The sequence below is a fragment of the Catharus ustulatus genome, chromosome 27 (assembly GCF_009819885.2).
Source record: "Catharus ustulatus isolate bCatUst1 chromosome 27, bCatUst1.pri.v2, whole genome shotgun sequence".
Lineage (NCBI taxonomy): Eukaryota > Metazoa > Chordata > Aves > Passeriformes > Turdidae > Catharus > Catharus ustulatus.
Window position 1 is genome coordinate 3,290,320 of NC_046247.1, and position 23,200 is coordinate 3,313,519.

The following is a 23,200-nucleotide window of genomic DNA, read 5'->3' on the forward strand; positions in this document are numbered from 1 at the left end:
CCCAGATGTCCAGGGCTGTCTCCACTCCCTCTCTCCATCACTTCTGCATCACCTGCTGGGGCTGCCCCATCCCTGGCAGTGTCCCAGCCCACGTTGGATGGGCTTGGAGCCCCCAGGGACAGTTGGGGTGTCCCTGCTGTGGCAGGGGTGGAGCTGGATGGGATTTAAGGTCCTTTCCAACCCAAACCATTCCATCATTCTCCAACTCACCAGCAATACTGTCCTGGTTTGGAGGACAGGTGTCTGCTGAGAATGGCAGGAGCTTCTCTTTGAAATGGAGAATGTAAACCACCCCCTCCAAATTATTATCATTTTGAAATCAAGGGGCTCTCAGGCAAAGATATGGGAATAGGAATAACAGTTCTTTACTAGGGAAATTAAAATAGAAACACAGAATTACAAAGAACAACCCCAGGCCCTGCCAGAGTCAGAATCCAAGCTGACAGCCGTCAGTCAGGCAGGGTGTTGGCAGCAGTCCCATCCCATGGTGGCTGCATCCTCCTGCAGTGACAGATGTGGCTCAGCTGGAGCAGTGCTCCTGGACAAGGTGCAGTTTCCCTCTGGAGCTCCAGGGATGATGTGGAAGGGTCTGGTTTTCCTCTGGGATCCAGTGGGAAAGGCTGCTCTGATGTTCCAAATCTCAGATTTGATCAGGGTAGGAAATGCTTGGCTCCTCCCCTGGCTGGAGCATCTCCCCATGGGATGATGGAATTTTATCAGTGCCACAGTGGGACTCAATGGCCATTGGCAGAAAATTACTGGCTGGAGGAAGGGTGGGTTGTGAAAAGATAAAGAACACTGCCCCAGCTGGTTTATAAACCATGGCCATGAACAGGAGATATCCCATGAGATAAAGAACACTGCCCCAGCTGGTTTATAAACCATGGCCATGAACAGGAGATATCCCATGGAGATAAAGAACACTGCCCCAGCTGGTTTATAAACCATGGCCATGAACAGGAGATATCCCATGGAGATAAAGAACACTGCCCCAGCTGGTTTATAAACCATGGCCATGAACAGGAGATATCCCATGGAGATAAAGAACACTGCCCCAGCTGGTTTATAAACCATGGCCATGAACAGGAGATATCCCATGAGATAAAGAACACTGCCCCAGCTGGTTTATAAACCATGGCCATGAACAGGAGATATCCCATGGAGATAAAGAACACTGCCCCAGCTGGTTTCAATGGATGCCCATTAGCAGAATATCTCCCACAGAGATAAGGATCAGTGCCCCCACCCTCAGCAGATGGTGATAGAACAGAAACCTTTGATCACATCCTGTATTGGAACCCAAGACACAGTTCTGATTGGATATTCCCAGACAGGTTTAGATCAAAACCACGACAGGGAAACTTTCACCTTCCTGTTCTAAAACAGCTGCTCTGTGTCTTTGAGACACAAGGAACTTGTTTGCAAAAGAGACACAGTTAAGAAAATCACCCTCAGAAGGGTCAGGCGCAGCAACCCATTGATTTCTGAGGGGCTGGGATGAATGGCAGAGGAAAAACTTTATTTTTAGCTCTGCTATTTCTGGCTGCAGATCATTGAGACAGTGTAAATGCAGCTCTTTGATTTAAGTGAGGTGGGTTTTGGGAGCTTTAGCAGATCAACACTTCAAGGCCAGGGTGATTCCACCTGTGGTCTTGGAGCCTCAAGGCAGCACATGAAGAATTCTGCTGGATACAAATGGATTTGAATTTCCCAGGAGAAAGAAAAAAAAACAAATGTTAAGGGCTGGTCCCATGTGAGATAGCAGACCTGTGGAAATGGAGCTGTGTCTCAGTCTCCTCCCTATCAATTCCATTCCTCTCAGCCAGGAGTGACAGTAACCTTGGCAACTCCCTGTTTGTTTGTTTGTTTTCTTCTCTGCTCCTGTGACAACTAAAATTCCCTTTTTTTATTATTATATTTTGTGGTGATGTAAAACCAGAGCCCAAACCACATCATGTTAAAGGAGGCAGAGGGAGGAAAAGGCTAGGGATGCTTTTTTAATGCAAATTTTATGTTTCTATAAGCTGAGGGGCAGGAGATGTGATTGTAATATTTTCAACAGGTTTTTTTTGTCAACAGATCTTGCTGGGTGGGGATGTTTAATTGCATCTAAAATGCCACTGAAATAAAAACAAAGGGACAGAGATCTGGGGGAGGTTCCTGCCATCAAAAGCCATCCTGGAGGAGAAGTGACCAGTGAAGTGGGCGAGGTTGAACCTCCTTTAATGTGGATAAACCACTATAGAAATAAAACCTCTTCTCTCCCACCTGGGCTACAAAGCTGTGAACCCCAGAACCCCAGAGAATCACCCTCAGAGGGTCAGGCTGATTTCTGAGAGGTCAGGACGAACGGCAGAGGAAAAATCTTATTTTTAGCTCTGCTATTTCTGGCTGCAGATTATTGAGAAGTGTAAATGAAGCTCTTTGATTTGAGTGTGATGGGTTTGTAGGACCAGCTCAATCCCAGCTCTAAACCCAGCTCAAATATCCACACCAAGCACTTGTTCCACAGGCTGTTAATTAACTCCATTAAGGCTGCGTTTTAACCTTGGCTTCAGCCACCTGATAAATATTTTTTCCTTTTTGAGAGCTGCAGATTCCAAGGAGGAATCCCATCCATCAATTTTTAGCTGACTGGCAAAGATGGGAATTTCTTCTGGACACCCCAGAGTTTTGAAGTCTCACACAAAGACTGAATAAACACAAGGAATTCTGTATATACTCATTAATTTTCCAGGATTTTGGTGTTCCATAGCATGTGCCAAGCTCAGCTTTTCCTCTGGTAGCCCCAGCTGCATTTTAAGCACTTGATCTTTGTTTTTTTTAACCAAGATGCCGCACTGGGAAGTTGCAGCTCCTCTGCTGTGTTTGTCCTATCACTGATCTATGATTTAACTTCCAAAGTTCTGCACTGCCAAAGGACTTTGATAGAAGGTCAAGCTTGTTGATTATGAAAAAGTAATTGAAATTTGTTTTATTGGGGCAGGGCAGAGAAGGGAAGATGATTTGTATGTATCTGATAATAGAAAACATTATGGTCATTTATTTCAGTTTCTGTAATTGAATTTCAAACCTTTCAAGTCGAGGCACTGTGGATACATCCAGCCCAGAAACTTCCTGTCATTCCCTCATCCACTCTTGATCAATTTTAGTGATTGTATGGATTTCTCTTTGCAGGAGTTGATTCCCAGGCTGTAGTTAAAGAGCAGCAGCTGAAGGAGTTGCATTATTTGCATTATTGGCAAATAGCTAACGTGGGTCAGGCTGCTAATTGCTGCTGCCAGAGCTGCAGAGCTGCCTGTGCCACAGAGAAGTCATTCCCTGCTCCTGGAATATGGGCTGGGCAGGGAAACAGGGGCTCCTGGAATTGCTAATGCATCCTTTCCCTGTAATTCGTGTATATTAATTAAATACAGTAATTTCACGATTATAGCCGCACTGAGTATAAGCCGCACTTCCAGGTGCCAGCAACTTTTCATTCTTTGTCCATACACAAGCTGCACCTGATTATAAACCACACATTACAATACAGAGTGTGATCAAAGGTTTCTGTTCTATCACCATCTGCTGAGGGTGGGGCAGTGATCCTGATCTCTGAGGGAGATATTCTGCTAATGGGCATCCATTGAAACCAGCTGGGGCAGTGTTCTTTATCTCATGGGATATCTCCTGTTCATGGCCATGGTTTATAAACCAGCTGGGGCAGTGTTCTTTATCTCATGGGATATCTCCTGTTCATGGCCATGGTTTATAAACCAGCTGGGGCAGTGTTCTTTATCTCATGGGATATCTCCTGTTCATGGCCATGGTTTATAAACCAGCTGGGGCAGTGTTCTTTATCTTTTCACAGCCCATCCTTCCTCCAGCCAGTCATTTTCTGCTCATGGCCATTGAGTCCCACTGTGGGACTGATAAAATTACTGCATCCCATTGGGAGTTGCTCCAGCCAGGGGGAAGAGCCCAACATTTCTTACCAAGATAAAAACAGAGGTTTTGGGACACTCAGGGAGCCACTTTCTCCACTGGACTCCAGAGGGAAACGGGATTGCTCCACATCACCACTGGAGCTCCAGAGGGAAACTGCACCTTGTCCAGGAGCACTGCTCCAGCTGAGCCACATCTGTCACTGCAGGAGGATGCAGCCACCATGGGATGGGACTGCTGCCAACACCCTGCCTGACTGACGGCTGTCAGCTTGGATTCTGACTCTGGCAGGGCTTGGGGTTGTTCTTTGGAATTCTGTATTTCTATTTTAATTTCCCTAGTAAAGAACTGTTATTCCTACTCCCATATCTTTGCCTTAGAGCCCCTTGATTTCAAAATGATAACAATTTGGAGGGAGAGGGTTTCCATTCTCCATTTCAAAGAGAAGCTCCTGCCTTTCTCAGCAGACACCTGTCCTCCAAACTAAAACAGCAACTTTTCGTTCTTTGTCCATATATAAGCCACACCTGATTATAAGCCGCACTTCAGGTTCGGACCAAAATTTTAGTCAAAATGGTGCAGTTTATAATAGTGAAATTACTGTAATTAATTGTGTCTAGCAATCTATTAATGTGTGCATTAATCGCTGTGTGTTCACTGAAACTCAGCGCACTTCGATCAGCAGGGAAACGTGGAGATTGCTCAGTTTGGGGTTTGGGATCCACAGGGCTTTATTTTACATTTCCCAGCCCTGAGGGGAGGCAGGGAAAGCAGCACAGCGGGGCAGGAAGAGCTCACCTGGAGCCTGGGCATCCAAAAATTCACCCGAGCATGCTCTCAAACTCTGTGTGTGTGTCCAGACAGAGGAAGGATGGGGAGAGCATGGCAGGACATGGATGAGGGAATTCCTCACTTTCCTGAACATCCAGCTGATCCCAGAGCTGACAGAGCTCACCTGCCTGAAATCCTGAAACCCAGGAATTCAGGGAAATTCAGGGCACCTCTCCCAAATGTCCTTTACTTTGGCAGAGTTGTTGCCCTGCTCATCTCCAAGCAGCTCGAAATGTTGAAGTTGGCAATGCCTGGTTTTCCCTCCTTTAAAACAAACCAATTATCCAGGCCTGACAAGAATAGAAACAGAAGGTGGTAATTTCTTGCACTCTTTAATTGCCTCCCAAAGAGCATAAAGCAGTTATTTTAAAAGACTCAGTCTTCATCTCCACTGTTGAAATAAAGCCTTTTGAGGATAACTTGAAAGGACAGATGAAGAGCTTGGTTTGTTAAGGGGAGCCAGGCCTAAACGAGCTGCTGCCTTCAACAAACCTTGCCTATCATTAGGAATTCTCTCTGTCCTAGGAAATAGCAGGGGAATTAATGTGGGGCCTCCAAAAAAGGAGCAAGGTTTGGGTAGCTGGGGTTTCAGAAGCTTTTAGGAGTTCAGTGGGTGGGGAGCAGGTGTGAGGTGTGGATTATCCACAGGAACCCTGCAGTTTTCTGTGAGGTCTCATCTTGAGAGATTTGGGTGTCCAAGAATTCAGTCCTCACATCTGTCCATGTGAAATTTTGTCATTATCCAGGATTTACACTGATTTCTTTATGTTTTCTCTGTGGTCAGGAATATCCCTGTGCCTGTCTCCAGTCCAGGTTCATCATTTCAGGCTCAGGGCATGTTCCAGTTTGGGGTTTTTGGAGATATAACCTCCCTGATCTGCCCTGTGGGAAACAAATGAGTGGCTGTGGCCAAAATCTGTTTCATGAATTCTCAGAGCATTGCTCTGCCCATGAAAAACAGCACAGGGACAACTGAGATAAGAAAGTGATCCCTCAGATAATGGAGATCCTGGTGATCAGAGCACAGTGCCAGGCTGCAACTGCTGCATTTTTATATTTACAAAAAATCTGGATGTGAATTTCCCACCTGCCCACCCCGCCCTGGGCCAGCCTGAATCTCCTGAAGCTCCTCATGTTGTTCCCCATAGGAGCTCAGTGCCTGGAAACAGGATAAAAGTGAGCTGTGCTTGTTATCTGCCAGGGCTGGGGGTGAGGCAGGGAAAGATCTGCACTTCACAAAGTCCCTGCTTGGAAATTTCAGCCGTGCAGGTGGGATGTCTTCAAAACACACAGCAGCAAAATGCTCTTTATTGTGCCACTGCCCCACCTGTGGCCCCCATTCCTGGCTGAAGGGATGAAATCCTGGTTTTGTGTGAATAAATCTGATCCTCTGCCTTCTTCTGGGCCTTTGACATGATTAAATTTGTTAATCCTGGTTTCTCTGTGTGTTTTCTCCTTTTTTTGTCCCTTCTCTCCTTTGTCTTTCTCGTTGTGTCCATGAAAAATGGGAAGCTCTGGATGCTTCCACGCCCTGTTTGATCCACTGGACAGGTGCTTTTTAACTGGAAAAAATACTCCCAACCAGAATGAAAACAGAACTTGGAGCCAGTTCTAATGAGAGCACGCAGAGAACATTCCCTGGGGGCTGTTCTTGAAGATGTTTGGTAATTCCTCCTTTTATAAAGTGTAACATAAGCTGGAAAAATGGTGTTGGAAACGCTTCTGCTGCTGCCAGAACACACAGGAGCAAAGGAGAGCAGGGAAGGGGTGTGAGGAAAACCAGGGAAAACTTGTTTTCCTGAATAATTGCATTCTTGCAAGGAGTTTTTCCAGCATAGAAATGCCTTAAAAAAAAAGGAATGAGGGAATTTTCCTGGAGCTGGCAGTCAGAGGGATTGGGTTTCTCCAGGAATGGGATGTGCCAATTCAGATGTGTGGCACAGCCTCGTCCTGGAGCTCACTCAGGGCTGGGAATTTGTGCCCCTCATTAAGAAGAACCCCACAAAACTTCTTGTATGTGACTTGTGGCTGCTGTAGGTTTTGGTTTTTAGGTCTGTTTTTCTCTGGACAGCTTTCTTAACCTGAAGGAAGAAAAGAGAGGAAAAGTTCCTGCTAAGGAAGAAAGGAGCCAGCACTGCCTGGGGAGGTCTGGGAGTGAGAGGAGCCTTTAAATATTTCAGAGTAAATAAAATAAATAAACACAAAAAATTGTGTATATATACATATATATATATATGTATGTATGTATGTATGTATATGTAATAAATACTTGCATTGGGATGTGGGTAGGACAAAAGTCTCCAAGATTTTTCTTCTTTCTTCCTCTGTGAACCAACTTCTTAATTTATCTCCGTCTCCCCACTGAATTGAGGAGATCTGTTCCATTGCAAACTGGTATTTTGAAACGGTTCCTGTCCCAAATGATAGTGAATAATCACAATTTCCTGTGAAGTACCATGAGGGGGGGAAAAGGAGCAGAACTGAACCAGTTTCACATAAAAAGCTCTCACAATTATTCATGGAACTGATGGAAAAAATCCATCCATTGCAGCGAGAGGGGTTTTGTTTGTTCTTGTTTTAGCCTGGTGTGGCAGATTCCAGAGTAACTGGGATTTTTTTGCTGATGGAAATACCACAAAAACCATTAAAGAGTGGTTCAGTGCAAGGGTTGAGATGCCAGGCTCTGTCTGAGGGAGCAGAGGAAATATCCTGAGACATTCCTGCAGGACAGGAGGGGCAGTGCTTTGGGATTAGGAAGGAAAATCAGATTCCAGCCTGTCCCTGAGACTGCTCAAAGCCACCCCGGCCCCGATTTGAACCAAAGGGTGAGAGGCTCCATCTCTCCCTGCCAATCCCCAGAGGATTCAGCTGCTCCCAACACGGATTTGTGACAAATCCTGCCCCAGGGCAGCAGCCTCTGCTTCCCTTCCTCTGATCATCGATGGCAATTTAAAGATTTCCCTTTCTTTCCACTCCTCCCGTGCCCACTGCCCCCTCTGCCTTCTGCCATCTAAATCCAGCTAAATCTCCTGAAAGGAGATTAAGGGCTGGTAGATTTTGAACAGCATAAACCAAGGTGGATTCTCACATTCCAAGGGATTTTGTCCCCACAGTTTCTTGATAGACAAAGAAGTCCTGAGCTTAATCTGCTTCTTCAAAGGAAGATTCAAAACACATCTGACCAAAAAAATGCAAATACCCTTGAGCAGGGTGTTTTCTTGATTCCAACCCTGTTGGATCACCATCCCCTGCTTTGCCCTTCCTGCTTCACCTTCCTTTCCTTGTTGCAAAATCCTTATTGACTTCAGGAGGATTTGAGGCAGAGCAGCACCAGTTGAGCTTTTCCCACCTTTTTTCCTGAGTTCTGCTGCTCCTCGGTTCACAGCCACCCTGTACTGCAGGAGTAAAGCGGCCCCAGGATGTCCCTGTGGAATCTGGAATTCCTGCAGGGCTGTTGGATGTTTGCAGCAGGGATGTGCCCTCTGCTCAGAGCTTTCATGGGCTCAAGGAGAACATGGAGAGCAAGGGCACAGCGTGGCTGTGGTGCTGCTCAGCTCTGTCCTGTCCCTCTGTTTGCTGGCACTTCCTGAGGTGTTTAAAAATTAGAGACAAGGTGATCACCAGCTGACTGTTAATTAATGCAAATGCACGTGCCTGCCTTGGGTTCATCCTCCAAGATCCCTCCAGTTCCTTGTGTAACTCTCCTCTTGTTTGTTTTCCAAATTTTACAACCTCATAAGAGCCAGTATTCTTTAAAACAGGATTTAAATCACAATATCACACTTGTGTTTCATTTGCTAAATCTTCTTGTGTTAGGCAGCTCCCAGGAATTCTTTTGGAGTGTTCAGACAAAGGGGATGTTTCACTGTGTGCAAAGACTCTCTGTCATTGTCCTATTGATTTTAGGTTCCCTAAAATGCTCAGTGCAGATGAGGAGTGGGGGGTGACACTTCCAGAAGGGGCTGCTGATCTCAGGGCTTTATTTTGGGTTTGGCAGCCCAGCCTGGAATAATTTACAGGAGTGAGGTTTGATCTTGGGGCTGTCCTCACTTTTCTGTCCACGCTGTTTATTTGTGGGTGAACCAGGTAAGGTCAAATCTCCATCTCTGCCCAAGATCCCTGTAGATAATTTAGATTTAATCAAGCTCTGAGCCCTCTCCTTCCCTTCCTGAGCATTCCTGAGCTGGGACCAGCGTGAGGAAGCGAGTAAGGACAAGTGGGAATGTTTTCAACAGCCCCACATCCCCTCTCTGCCAAGCTGATCCATCCCTCTCCTGCCCCATCCCTCTGCTGAAAGTTCATTTTTGGAGACAACAGAAACTTGGGGGATTTCCCTTCAAAGTTTTGTCCGAGCAGAGCAGGAACACTTTCCCTGTCTCAGATCAATAGAATGACCTTCACCAGGGCTGTGATTGCATTGGGCAGGGATGCATCAAACCTCAGAGTATTTGATTTGTCCTCAACCTGAGCTGAGGACTCTCAGTGAATTTGTTTTTCTCCCCAGCCCTCTGCAAGTGTAATTCTGTTTAAATCTGCGGGGATCGCTCTGAGATTGCTCTCATAAAGGAGGTGGATTAACATCCCTCCTGTCCTTGGCTTTACTGCTCACAGTGGCAACAAGGGGCCTAATTAGTGTGATTGGGTTGGTGCTTGTGGAGGTTGCTCCAAGAGAAACTGGACTGACACCATTAAACTCATTAAACTCAGCTCTTCCAACAGCATGGCTTTATGTGCGAGAGAAAAGGAATCCAGCAAGAGGGAAGTCAAGATAGAATCCTCATTAGAGTAATTAGTGCAAGTCATTATTTCCTAGAAGCCTCCAAAGGGCCCATTTATTCTGAGAGATGCCAAGGGGATGGCTGGATGGAGATGGGAGGGGAGGAAGGAGAGGAAGGGTTTGCCCCATTCCCTGGGAGGTGCTGGCTGATCCCATTAACTCAGCCCAGCTAATCCCCTTTCACGGTGCTCATTCCCTGCCTGTCTCTTCATTTGGCTGCTCATTCCCTGCCTGTCTCTTCATTTGGCTGCTCATTCCCTGCCTGTCTCTTCATTTGGCTGCTCATTCCCCCATGGAGTTCTTCTGCCACTCCAAGGTTTAGTGAGTAGGGATTGAGAAAGTGAAAAGTGCTGTGGCAGAGCTCCTGGAAGGAAAAGGAGCTGCTGGCAGGTCTGAGAGTGTCTCCAATAAAACCTCCTGGTGGATCTCCTCAGAGTATCCTGCTCCCATTCCTGGAATCCATCACGTTCCTGCTGAAGCTGGAAGGTGCTGCCTCAGCCAATATTAACAAACAGCTCTGCCAGCAAACTTCCTGCACTTGGAATGACTGAAGGAGAAAAGGAGATCATGGACTCGAGTAGGGAAGTGTGCAAACTTCTTTTTGTCCCTGGTGGGTGTTTTACCAGGACCTGAGAGTGCTGATATGGATCAGGATATTTTATAATCCATCTCTCAGGAGCTCACATCAGCCAGCAGAGAAAGACCAGAGCCCTTCCTTGTGTTCCACAAGAATATTTATTTTATGCCAAGGGTGGTCAAGCAGGATTCTCTCAGAGACAGATTTGAGACAGTCACATTTATGGGTTCAGGGGGGATTCCAACTACAGCCAATAAAAAGTTTATCCAAAGAACAGCATCCAATCTAAGTGAGAAGTTCTAAAGGTGAGCTGGCCAATTACACAAACTAATTTCTAACCAATTATCTTCCCAGGTGTTAGAGAGTGACCAAATTCTTAAGGAATTTGGCTCAGCCTTGGTATCTAGGAGACCTTATCTATTATAGCAAGTTCCAGGGGAACATGGCTTTGGAGGAATTGTATCATCCACAGAAGTGATTGACCCAAGTCCTGGGATGCATTCCTGGGCCCCCAAATGCAACTCCAGCCTTGGGGGCATGTGGGGTCACCCTTGGGTCACTTCTGACCTTCCAGATTGTGAGCACACCCTTCAGAGCCTCCTGCTCTGGTCTCTGGCCAGAATTCCTTAGGGATGGGCAGCTGTGGCTGCCCCTGGATCCCTGGAAGTGTCCAGTGCCAGGCTGGAGGGGTTTGGAGCACCCTGGGATGGTGGGTGATGATGTCCCTGCCCATGGCAGGGGTGGAATTACAGGAACTTTAAGGTCCCTTCCACCCAAACCATTCCATGAAATCTGATTTCCATGATATTGCCAGAAAAGAGTTGGGAGTTGAGTTATTGGGAAGGGAGAGGCTGGTTTGGGGTTTGGGTGTGGTTCATCTCAGTGTTTTTAATAATAAAAGATATTTATTGCATTACTCTGTATTGCCCTGCTTTATCAATACAGCAAAGAGGGCAAGGGTTTCATTGTGGAAATATGATTATTTTTATTTTTGGATTTATTTCCCCTCCTTTTGGACCCTCCCCATCCCCAGCAGTGCAGTGTGAGCAATTGATGCCAGAGTGAGAGAAACAAATAACTCAGCGATGCCACAGGGATGATGCCTGGTTTAAAGCTCATTTGTCAGGCAGTGCCTCTTAAAACCTTCCTTTGTTATGGAGAGCAGAGATCCTGCAAATGCAACCTGACTGCAGCTGGAAAAGATGGAAGGGCTGAGTTCTGACCTGCAGACAAAATGTGTCAAACAAGACCTTTCAGCATGGAGCTTTTAATGCAATCTGTCAGGTGCAGATGAATGGTTAACCTGCCTTTCATTCTCCCAGCTTATTAAAATCATTAAAAGCCAGCAATAATTATGATCTTTTCTGACTGCTGTGTTTATGTCAACCCCGGGGGTCTCGTGCCTGCAGAAGGATTCTGCTGGGATGGGAAACATTGCACAAAGTCACTGGATGGGAAACTGGAGATTTCTGCTCTTTGATCCCTCTCAAGTGCAGGATCTGACCTGCAGAACACAAACAGGTGGTTTTTGATAAATATTTTTTTTTCATTAATCAATTAAGAATTGAAAATTAAATCAGTTTGTATTCCAAATGGAGCAGTTCCTGATTCTCTGCCATGTGAGACAACGCAGGGATGTGCTCAGGACTGAGGGAAGGTGATGAGGGAAGACCTCATCTTTTAAACCTCACAATGACCTGATGTTATTTATTCTCTATTTTTTGGTCCATGGGTATCTCCTCATGTCTTTTCTCCACTTTTTTTTTTTTTTTTTTTTTTAAATGACATCCCTGAGAATTCCTGACGTTCCTCTGCCTTTTCACATGTGTTGGGTGTGTTCACACATGTAATTCTGGAAGTGCTGACAATTTTGAGGGCTTTGCTGAGTTTCATTGATTTTTACAGTGCTGCACTTTGGTGATCTGCTCCAGAGGCCTCAAGTTCAAAGTCTGACCCAGGTTTGTACTGAAGGAAATTTCTACAGTGGCAAAAGGATTTTTTATGCTCAGCACTTGAAACGTTTTTCTACTCATGTAGCTCATAGACCTGAGCATGATGGAGCTAATTTCTCAAAACTGAAAATACAGACTGACATGGAAATCCATAGAAAGAAATCCATAGAAAGATTCCTGCTTGTTTTGTATCAAATCCAAAAATCACTTTTATTCTTCAGTTGCTGCTTGAGCTGGTCCTTGCCAGCCAGGGAGTTCTGGAATCAAAGAATTTCATATCAGATCTGGGGGTCTGACAGATTTTGGAGAGGAAAGGAGGAGCTGATTCCCATGAAGGTCCCTGTCTGGTTCCATATCAGGCATTGACAAAGCAATCAGTGGAATTCTTCTTCAGCACAGATTATGCTGTAAAAGCAAAAAAAAAAAAAAAAAAAAAAAAAAAAAAAGCATTGATTTGGGTTTGTAATAAGATGACAAGTCTGTAATGATCAGCGGCTTCAGAGATTACAGAAATGTACTTTTCATTTCTCTGACACCATGTCAATACCTTTCCCAGCTGCTCTGAACACCCTGAGAGGTTTTATCTTGAAATCTGGGTTCGAGAAAGATAAGTGAGAGAAAAGGCTGATCTGCCACTGAAACAGTGTCACTTCTGAATTCTTTTTGTGCTTGCTAAAATATATTTTATAAAGTGTGGTAAAGTGCAAATGGGGTCAGGGAAGTGCCTTTTGCTCCACTCCAGGCTGACCTAAGCCCTGAGTTTGGGGGATTTTCAGAACACGACATTCATGAGGCTTTGGGCTGAGTTTTGCTCATGTTGTGCCTTGCCAGAATTTTTGCTATCTTTTTTTTTTTAATGATCTTTTCCAACCTAAACAAATCCATGATGAGGCTGATGTGGCCTGGTCCAAACCAACCCATCCCCTGTGGGTAAACCAGGCTGAAGGAAAGGCAGTGGAATGTTTTATATCCCTTTGATTCCATCTATTATTGATCAGGCTTTTAGCAGTGATCATCTGTGAGTGATGTTTTACACCCCAGCACGTGCCAGAGGGATCTGCAGTAACCCAGCTGGAATTTTTAAACAGATTAAGCACATAAATGCTGGCAACACTCAGAATTAGATGATCTTTAGCCCTTTATTGGGGCTAAAATAGGGATTTGCAGGATTTGTTCCCATCTCTGTTAGTGTAACACAGACTGGCCCGTTTGTTCCTTTGGGTCTGCTGCTGGTTGGACACTCTCAATTCCCCTGGCACTGGATTTTCTCTGGATTTGTGGCACTGAGCTCTGGGCTGGACTCCCCACCAGAATTCCTGCTGCAAACACTGGAGCTGCTCCAGTGGGGCGCACAAACCCTTCCTGTGCCTCCTTTCCCCTCTCTCTGCTGAAGTCCCGTGAATTTGGGGAATTTAGCCGAGCTCCAGGCATTTGTTTTGTGTTCATGTCACACGTTGTTTCTGCCACAGTTGCTCTCCTTCCCCCCGCAGCCAGCAGCGCAGGAATAAAAGGAGCTTGTGTGAGATTTGGCTCAGCAGCCCCAGCTCTGCCTCTGTGCCAAACCCCTGCAAGCTGCAGCAGCCCCCTGAGCTCAGAGATGCTTTTCTTCTTCTCTTTTAACTCCTTCTGAGCCCCAGGCAGGGGAGGACAGGAGGAGGCTCCAGGCAGAGGCACCCAGTGCTCCCAGTAACTGAGCAGCACTGGGAAAAATGGAGAGACCCAGGAGCAGCCAGGAGTGGTGGAGTTTCTCAAAGTGAAAAGGAAAGAGAGGAAATTTAGGGATATTGGGAAGGAATTCCTGGCTGGGAGGGTGGGGACTGGCTGGGATGGAATTCCCAGAGGAGCTGTGGCTGCCCCTGGATCCCTGGCAGTGTCCAGGATGAGGTTGGAGCACCCTGGGACAGAGAGGTGTGGGACCCAAACCCTTCCAGGATTCCATGTTTAGATGGGATTTTGGGAAGAAATTCTCACCTCAGGGTGGGGAGGGGCTGGGATGGAATTCCCAGAGGAGCTGTGGCTGTCCCTGGATCCCTGGCAATGTCCAAGGCCAGGCTGGAGCACCTGGGACAGTGGGAGGTGTCCCTGCCATGGCAGGGGTGGAATTGGGATGGGATTTAAGGTCCCTTCCAACCCAAAGCAATTCAGGATTCCATGGGCTGGTTTAAATGGGATATTGGGAAGAAATATGGGATGCCCCTGGATCCCTGTCCCAGGCCCAGGTGGAGCAGCCTGGGACAGTGGGAGGGGTCCCTGCCCATGGTGGGACTGGATGGACTTTGAGGTCCCTTCCAACCCAAATCCATCCAAGATTCCATGTGCAGGATTGGATGGGATTTTGGGAAGGAATTCCTGGCTGGGATAGAATTCCCAGAGGAGCTGTGGCTGCCCCTGGATCCCTGGCAGTGTCCAAGGCCAGGCTGGAGCACCTGGGACAGTGGGAGGTGTCCCTGTCATGGTAGGGGTGGCACTGGATAGGATTTAAGGTCCCTTCCCATCCAAACAACTCCAGGATTCCATGAAGAGCAAAGTCTGGGCTGATTAAACTGACCTGGCAGCATTTTTTTCTTGTACCAATCCCTGTCCCTGTGACTCTTTTCCACAGGGAGGTTTTGCTGTGCATGGCTCAAATGTCTTGTTGGAACATGATAACAGTGGTCAACTGCTCATAAATTATCTGTGCTGGAGTTTAGGGCCTGAATTTAACTGAAACTCACTCCCAGATCTCCTGAGGTTCCAGTTTTTCAGATTTTCAGTCAGATCCCCCAGAGGGTGCTGGGCAGAGGGAATGGGCACAGCCTGAGGCTGCCACAGCTCCAGGAGGGTTTGGACACCAGGGGTGACCAGGGTGGGATTTTGGGGTGTCTGTGCAGGGCTGGGATAGATCAGAGATCCCTGTGGGTCCCTCCCAGCTCAGGATATTCCATTATTTTATGATTCTGTGAGGTTAATAAAACACTGTACCCCTGCTCCCTTTCCTTCTCCTGGATGTCAGAGACTTCAACCAGCCCAGGCTCAGGTCCTGCCTGTGGCTCCTGTCACACCTGAACCCCTGCCACCATCTCCTGCTGGAAGGAATTCCCTGTTCTGTCCCCAAAAGTAAATAAAACTAAACTCATACCAGCATTTTCCAGGACACCAAACCTGTTGTCTCTTTGCAGGACACCAAGCTGAGTGCCAGCATCCATGGAAAGTTCTTCTGCACAACTTTAAAATCCTTCCTGCAGTTCCCCTGACAGGACTTGTCTTTCTCTTTCCTCAAGAACTGAATTTGGCTCTGAAGGAGAGGGGCCTTGTGGCAATGGCAGAGCTGCAGGAGGGCTGGCAGCAACTCCTGCCTTTCCTACAGGATTTGTAGCCTTGGGCCACTCATGTGGTGCCTTTTTAATGTGTGTATTTTAATATATAAACACAGCCAGCCTTCCCAGGGCCTGCTCCTGGCTCAGCACAGATTTCCTGGAGCCCTTCTGGAACCCTTCTCACCCAGCAGAGGAAACAGAACTTGGCAGAAGGAAGAGACAAAACTTGTGAGCTCTGCCTTGGAACCAAACCTGGGACGTTTCATGGAATGGTTTGGGTGGGAAGGGACATTAAATTATCCAGTCCCACCCCCTGCTATGGGCAGGTCCCACTGTCCCAGGTGTTGGACACTGCCAGGATTCAGGGGCAGCCCCAGCTCCTCTGGGAATTCCATCCCAGCCTCACAATTCATTCCCAGCACTTTGCCTTGTCTGTGCCTCAGTGCAAGCAGTGACTTTGGTGTTATCACCTGGGGTTGGAGATTAAATATTTTCATTAAGTCTGGAGTCTTTTCCACTCCTAAAAGCATTTCTGTAGCACTGTTTACTAAGCACAATCACTTGGCCATTGATGTTTTTATTAAAACAAAGAAAAGATCTCCCTTTTCTAATGCTGTGAACACTCATTGCCTTTTCCTTCCTGCAATGACAACAGCAGAATTGCCCTTAATTAAAATAATGCAAAGCAGTGAGAATTCTTGGGAAAAAAATATTCATTGTAGGGGAGGAGAAATGGTAGAGGATGAAACTGATTTTTTTGCATGAACTGTAATGAAATATTTGGGATCAGGCCTGTGACAGCAGCCTTGCCTTGCCTTGCCTTGCCTTGCCTTGCCTTGCCTTGCCTTGCCTTGCCTTGCCTTGCCTTGCCTTGCCTTCCCTTCCCTTCCCTTCCCTTCCCTTCCCTTCCCTTCCCTTCCCTTCCCGGAACTTCCCTTCCCTTCCCTTCCCTGTTTCATAAAAACACAAAATAGTTTGGCTTGGAAGGGACCCTAAAGATCCCCCAGTTCAATCCCCTCATCCATATCCACCCCCCATATTCCCATTTTTTTTGGAGATACAGACTCAGAATGTAAAATCCCTGGGAAAATGCATGCCTGGATCGTTGGGTTTTTTTTTTTTTTCCTTCTAAAGTCCATAGAATTGAGCTCCCTTTAATTAATTTTACAACATGATAAATTGACAGCATTAGGACATCAGAAAGCCCATCCAGCAGAACTTTTATGGGAATAATTTGTAAATCTGCTGCTCGTAAAATATTAAAGAAAAACTGTGGTTAAAAGTTGAGTTTACTGCATATTGACGAGGATTGGCCTTAAAATGGGAAAACACAGAAAGTGAATCTGGTGGAACCTGGGACTCTGGAGGAGCTGAAGGGGCTCTGGGTGGGCAGAAGGGGAGTAGAAAGATTTTCATGGATTTCATGGAATCCTGGAATGGTTTGGGTTGGAAGAACCTTAAATCCCATCCATTCCACCCCATCCATGTTCAGGGACACCTCCCACTGTCCCAGGTGCTCCAGCCTGGCCTTGGACATTCCAGGGATCCAGGGGCAGCCCCAGCTCCTCTGGGAATTCCATCCCAGTCCCTCCCCACCCTCCCAGCCAGGAATTCCTTCCCAAAATCTCATCAAATCCCTGCCCTCTATCAATGGGAAGCCATTCCCCCTCTATTTTCTTTTTGGGTTGTGCCTTTTTGGGAATCTTCTTACTCCAACAAATTTTACAATAAATTATATTTTTACTCATTTTTTCCTTACAGAGCATGCAAATGTCCCGAATTACTAAATTTATTTTTATATATTTTTAATTATTATTTTTAAATAGCGCTGCGCATCAACTTTTCATTTGGTTCATTTGGGGAAAAATATGGCTGACCTAAATAGCAAAACTACCTTTGATCTTGCAGGGATTGAACTGTTAGCAGAAATTAATGACTGAAAAATGAACACGTGTGGCATCCCTCCAGAGAATAAAACACAGCTCTGAATCAAAGAATCCCAGTGCAGGAGGAGCCAACTCCCCACAAAACTTGTGCTTTTAAAAAAATTTATTGGAATTTTAAAGAGGGCTCCACAGGAGAGGAATGACCAGGCTGTGCCAGAGTTTTTTTATAGAAAATTCTCCATCGTGTGTTGTTTGTTCCTCATTTGGGTTGTGGGTGAATTTGGAGTGGGGCAACCCTTGCTGCCTCCATCTGAGAGTGTTGGAAAATCTGGAATGAGAGGCATCAAATCCATCTTTGGAGGCTGAGGAGAGGTCCCCAAAGTGTCCCCCCAAACCTTCCCCACAGGCAGTGCCTGGATTCAGAGCCGGTGTTTGGGTGAGGAAAATGGGAAAATAAAAACTTCCACTGGAAGACTGGAGTGCATGGCCTCATTTTCCAGGACTGGCAAGCCCTTGGTGTTGATGGAATTCAATGTTTGCTCAGCACATTTGGAATTCTGAGTTGTTACAATCCTAAATGCTGAGTTAGAAACTCAAATTTCTGCTCTTTGCATGAAAATTTATGATTTTTCCAGAATCCTGACATCTTTTCCCCTCCAGGACGAGGAGAAATGGCCTCAGGTTATACCAAGGCAAGTTCAGGTTGGATTTTAGGAAAAATTTCTTCCCTGGAAGGAACTGCCCAGGGCAGAGGTGGAATCCCAGATCCTGGAGATGTTCAGAAATGAGTGGATGTGACACTTGGTGATGATGATTTATTTTAGGTGGTCAAAGGATGCTCTTGGAGGTCTTTCCCAACCCTGTTGATTCCATGATTTTATAATATCAGTTCTCCGTCTCTAGGAAAGGGCAATACTGGGGAGGGAGGTTCTCTTTTCTTTCTCTTTATTTGCATTTAAATTCCAGATTTTTCAAGGTCTGTCACTCTGCTCAGTGCAGAGCACCCTGGCCTTGGACTCCAGAGAGCTCCTCTAGGAGTTTCTTTAATGTCATTAGCAATGGTCAATCTGATTGAAGCCATAAATGTGTAATACTCTGCCCATGGAAGGCTTAATTAATTAAAATTCATTGAATGTCACAGAGCTTGCTCACAGAGGAGCATGCTGGAAACACCAAATATTATTTATTACTTCTGTTGTGAAAACGGGGATAATAACTTGAATTTGTGATTCCAATTTACAGGATTTGTCTATGAAAACTCAAATTCCCCGTGAGATAACTTGACCTCAATTTCCACTCATTGACAGCGAGTCTCGCCCTCCTCAGGCACTGTGGTGTGAAATGGGAGATTCAATTAAAGAACCAAAATTAATGTTTCTTTCTGCACCCTCTTCCTGGCTGATGGCAGAACTGGAAGGATATTTTTTTCATCAGAACGTGGATTATCCAAAGGAAATTCCCCTTCCAGCACTATGCTCCTTCCTTTCAGTGGTTTTAGTGGAAGTTCAGATTTACAGTAATTTCACCATTATAAGCCGCACCATTTGACTAAAATTTTGGTCTGAACCTGGAGTGCAGCTTATAATCAGGTGCGGCTTATATATGGACAAAGAACGAAAAGTTGTTGTTTTAGTTTGGAGGACAGGTGTCTGCTGAGAAAGGCAGGAGCTTCTCTTTGAAATGGAGAATGGAAACCCCCTCCCTCCAAATTATTATCATTTTGAAATCAAGGGGCTCTCAGGCAAAGATATGGGAATAGGAATAACAGTTCTTTACTAGGGAAATTAAAATAGAAATACAGAATTCCAAAGAACAACCCCAAGCCCTGCCAGAGTCAGAATCCAAGCTGACAGCCGTCAGTCAGGCAGGGTGTTGGCAGCAGTCCCATCCCATGGTGGCTGCATCCTCCTGCAGTGACAGATGTGGCTCAGCTGCAGCAGTGCTCCTGGACAAGGTGCAGTTTCCCTCTGGAGCTCCAGTGGTGATGTGGAGCAATCCCGTTTCCCTCTGGAGTCCAGTGGAGAAAGGGGCTCCCTTAGTGTCCCAAAACCTCTGTTTTTATCTTGGTAAGAAATGTTGGGCTCTTCCCCCTGGCTGGAGCAACTCCCAATGGGATGCAGTAATTTTATCAGTGCCACAGTGGGACTCAATGGCCATGAGCAGAAAATGACTGCCTGGAGGAAGGATGGGCTGTGAAAAGATAAAGAACACTGCCCCAGCTGGTTTATAAACCATGGCCATGAACAGGAGATATCCCATGGAGATAAAGAACACTGCCCCAGCTGGTTTATAAACCATGGCCATGAACAGGAGATATCCCATGAGATAAAGAACACTGCCCCAGCTGGTTTATAAACCATGGCCATGAACAGGAGATATCCCATGAGATAAAGAACACTGCCCCAGCTGGTTTATAAACCATGGCCATGAACAGGAGATATCCCATGAGATAAAGAACACTGCCCCAGCTGGTTTCAATGGATGCCCATTAGCAGAATATCTCCCACAGAGATCAGGATCACTGCCCCACCCTCAGCAGATGGTGATAGAACAGAAACCTTTGATCACACTCTGTATTGTAATGTGCAGTTTATAATCAGGTGTGCCTTATCTATGGACAAAGAATGAAAAGTTGCTGACACCCAGAAGTGCGGCTTATACTCAGTGCGGCTTATAATCGTGAAATTACTTGGGTTAGACTGGTTTTGTAAATGAGAGTGGAAAGCTGGTGTAACTTTACCCTACAGCATTGTCATTAATGAACCATTAATGAACTGAAGCCATTCCAGACTCCTTGAACAGGGAATTTGGCCCGTGGGTTCTTGTCCTGGTGGGGAGGGATGGAGTCTGACCCTTGTGTGGGACACTTGTGGGGCTCAGGGCCTCCCTGCTGCACCAGTGCAGGATTTCTGGTGCCACAAAATTGGGGCAAAGCTCTGGAATCAGCTCCTGCTTTGGCCACATTTCCTGATCAAAGCCCCATGTCAGCCCTGCAGCCAGCACAGGCTGGTGTCAGGTAATTAAATAGTGATTAAATCAATAGCAGAGGAGTGGGGGTTTGCAGGGGGAGAGCTGGGCAGGTCTCCACTCGTGTGGCTGTGCAGGAGGCGAGAACAAATCTCTGAAACTTGTGATTCCTTTGTTGATGCCTTCAGTTTTAACTTTTTCTGTTCTGCTTGGGTGTGCAGCTTTTAGTTTTATATGAAGGGTTATTGGGATCTTTTCACAGGGTGGTGAAGACAAAACTGTCCCATTCCAGCTGGGGACTCAAGGAAAACTCTCCAAACTTCAGGCCCTAAGCATAAAAAATGTTTAAAGAAGAGGGTGGGCAAGCAAGCAAGGAGGACAAAACTTCATTATTTGAGGCTGTTAATTGGACAATTGATCTCTGCATGCAAATGGACTAAATCTATAAAAATGTGAGATTTCCTGACCAAACTCTTGTGCTTCCACCTTGGAGCCATCTGGGCAGTGGCACTGGTGCAGCCAGGGTGAAGCCCCTCAATAAATTCCATTTTATTCCCATTAACTCTGTCTGGCCTCTGCTCCAGCTCCTCTGGGCATCACCGTGGTTTGCTGCAAATGTATTTGGGAGCTCTGCTGGTGGAACAGGTGGGTTTAGGTTAGCTCAGCCTGCCCTAATGGAAATGTGCCTGTCTGCAGGGCCATCATTATCTCTAGTGACAGGCCAAAAATACTTTCACAATACGCTTCCTTCCTCAAAAAAAGCAGCATTTCTTCGGGAACACGTCAGCCTTGTGCTTGTGACAATGCCTGCAGCTGCTTTGTCCCACGCTGTGGTGTCTGAGAGGTGCTGGGAGCAGGGTGGGAACTGGGAATGGAGGATGCTCAGTGCTGCAGGTGATGCAGACATCATTCACCTGCCTGGCAGCGCTCAGGAGCAGCTCTGCTCAGCTCTGGGGCCGGGAGAGAGGCACCAGGAATTGCTTTGCATCTGTTCTTGCTGCTAATCCTATTACCAGCAACAGGATTAGTTCATAAACAAAGAGCTCTGCTCGTCTGCTCCCTGTGCCCCGCTCTGAAAATCAAACGGGGTTTGTTTCACACGCAGCACCTCTCACACTCAGCACCTCATCCAGCTCTTCCAGCTGCTGGGATTCCCTGCCCTGATCTGTGTGATTTCTGGGGGGAAAAATGGGTAAGAATGTAGCAATCATCCTATCTTGGATTATGTATTATTAAATATATTTCAAATATAATTATTCCAATAGACCTGTGGGATGGGGAGAGGCAATAACTTGGGATATTATTAATGAGGGGACTGTCCCTGCCTTGCTCTGAGGACAAGGGTGTTGGAAGGAAGCAGATTTCCTCAAGTCCCTCACCTGGGAAGGGTTTTAGTGATGCTCAGCTCCTGCTGGAGGCTGGGAGTGCCCGAGGTTCCCTCTCTGCTCTCTAATCCCTGGGCATCGCTGCTAAATCCCATTTGCACCCCAGAACTGCCTGGAAACACCAAACTTCCTTCAGCTTTCCCTCACCCTGCCTCGCTGCAGGACTGTGTGGGGAGGGGAAAGGAGCAGGGAGAACATATGTGAGCTCTCCCCAGCAGGAGCTGAAGGGGAGCAGAGCCTCGTCTTTGCTTTTATAATTATTTCTGCAAAGCCGTGCTGGCAGCTCCTCCCTGTAGAACCTCAGCATATGCCAGCAAAACTTTGTGTGCTGGCACGGCTCCCCGAGCTGCTCAGATGATGTGAGCTAAGTTGACAAAAGCAGTATTTTGTCAGTGCTGCTACAGCTCCTGGATTCAATATTTCAGGAGCAGACAGTGCCATTCTTCCCTCCCTCACCTCCCTCCTTGCTGCTCTTTGTTTCCCAGAGGAAACAAACACAAACCCAAATCTTCATCCATGGGGCAAGGCTGGCAGCATCACCTAAATCACTGCACACCCCGAGTTTGCACTGCACAGAAATGTTTTATGGATTTCTGCAGCTTGCCTGACCTGTCCCAGGTATTTCCCAGCTGGGATCTTTGGTATTTCCCAGCTGGGATCTTTGCTGTCCAGGACACTCACCTGACCCAGTGTTATAAATGAGAAACAAAAGTCTCAATTTGTGGCAAAATTTAGATTGCTTATTTTATTTTGACAGAGCAAAGCAGTGCTGGGGAATGTGAGGGGTCACTGCCCACTCCAGGCTCCTCCAATCTTGGTTTGCAGCTTCTTCTTATTGCATGGTCCCTCGTGGTAATCAATAATTTTTGGTTTCTTGCTGTCATAATTTTGCCAGGCAAGCAGTGGTGGCCAAAGTAAATATCAGTAAAGTCTCTGGAGTCAGTCCCACAGATACCATCTGGTCTGGGCAGATAAAACCAGCAGAAATTGGGAAGTTCTGCTCTTTGTGGAGAGGCAGTCATTGATCAAACAAAGGCAGGAAGTCTGATTTTGCAAAATCAATCAGATTATTGGAAAGTCTGATTTTACAAACTGGTAGCAGATACAAATTATTTAGAAACATGATATTCCTAACAGGAGTATTTAAACCAGAATGATTTAATCACAGTTTTCCTCCATCAAGGGTCACCTTAGACCTTTGTATTTTGGTTTATATAAACCTCAATATTTTTATGACTGACACCAATCTTTTATCAATGATCACACCAGGGACACAGATGATGTCACTTGACCTTGGTGGGCAGCCCGGGCTGGGGAAGGGAGGGAGGAGCAGATGGGTTTGTGGCAGGAGCAGGGTGGCAGATGGTGCCTGCAGACAGCTCCTGCCTGGCCTCGGAGGTTTCCCCTTTGAGCAGCCCTGATAAGGCTTTGGATGTGTTTGATAAGGGCTGCCTCATCATCAGCAGCAGGACAAACTGATGTTCAGTCTGAGGGTTTAAGAGTTCATCTTTAGAAACCTTTCCAGACCACATGAGCAAATCTGTAAATTCTTGAATTGCCTTTTTTCTGGCGTCTTCCTTTTCGCTGATGAGATTTATTCCATCT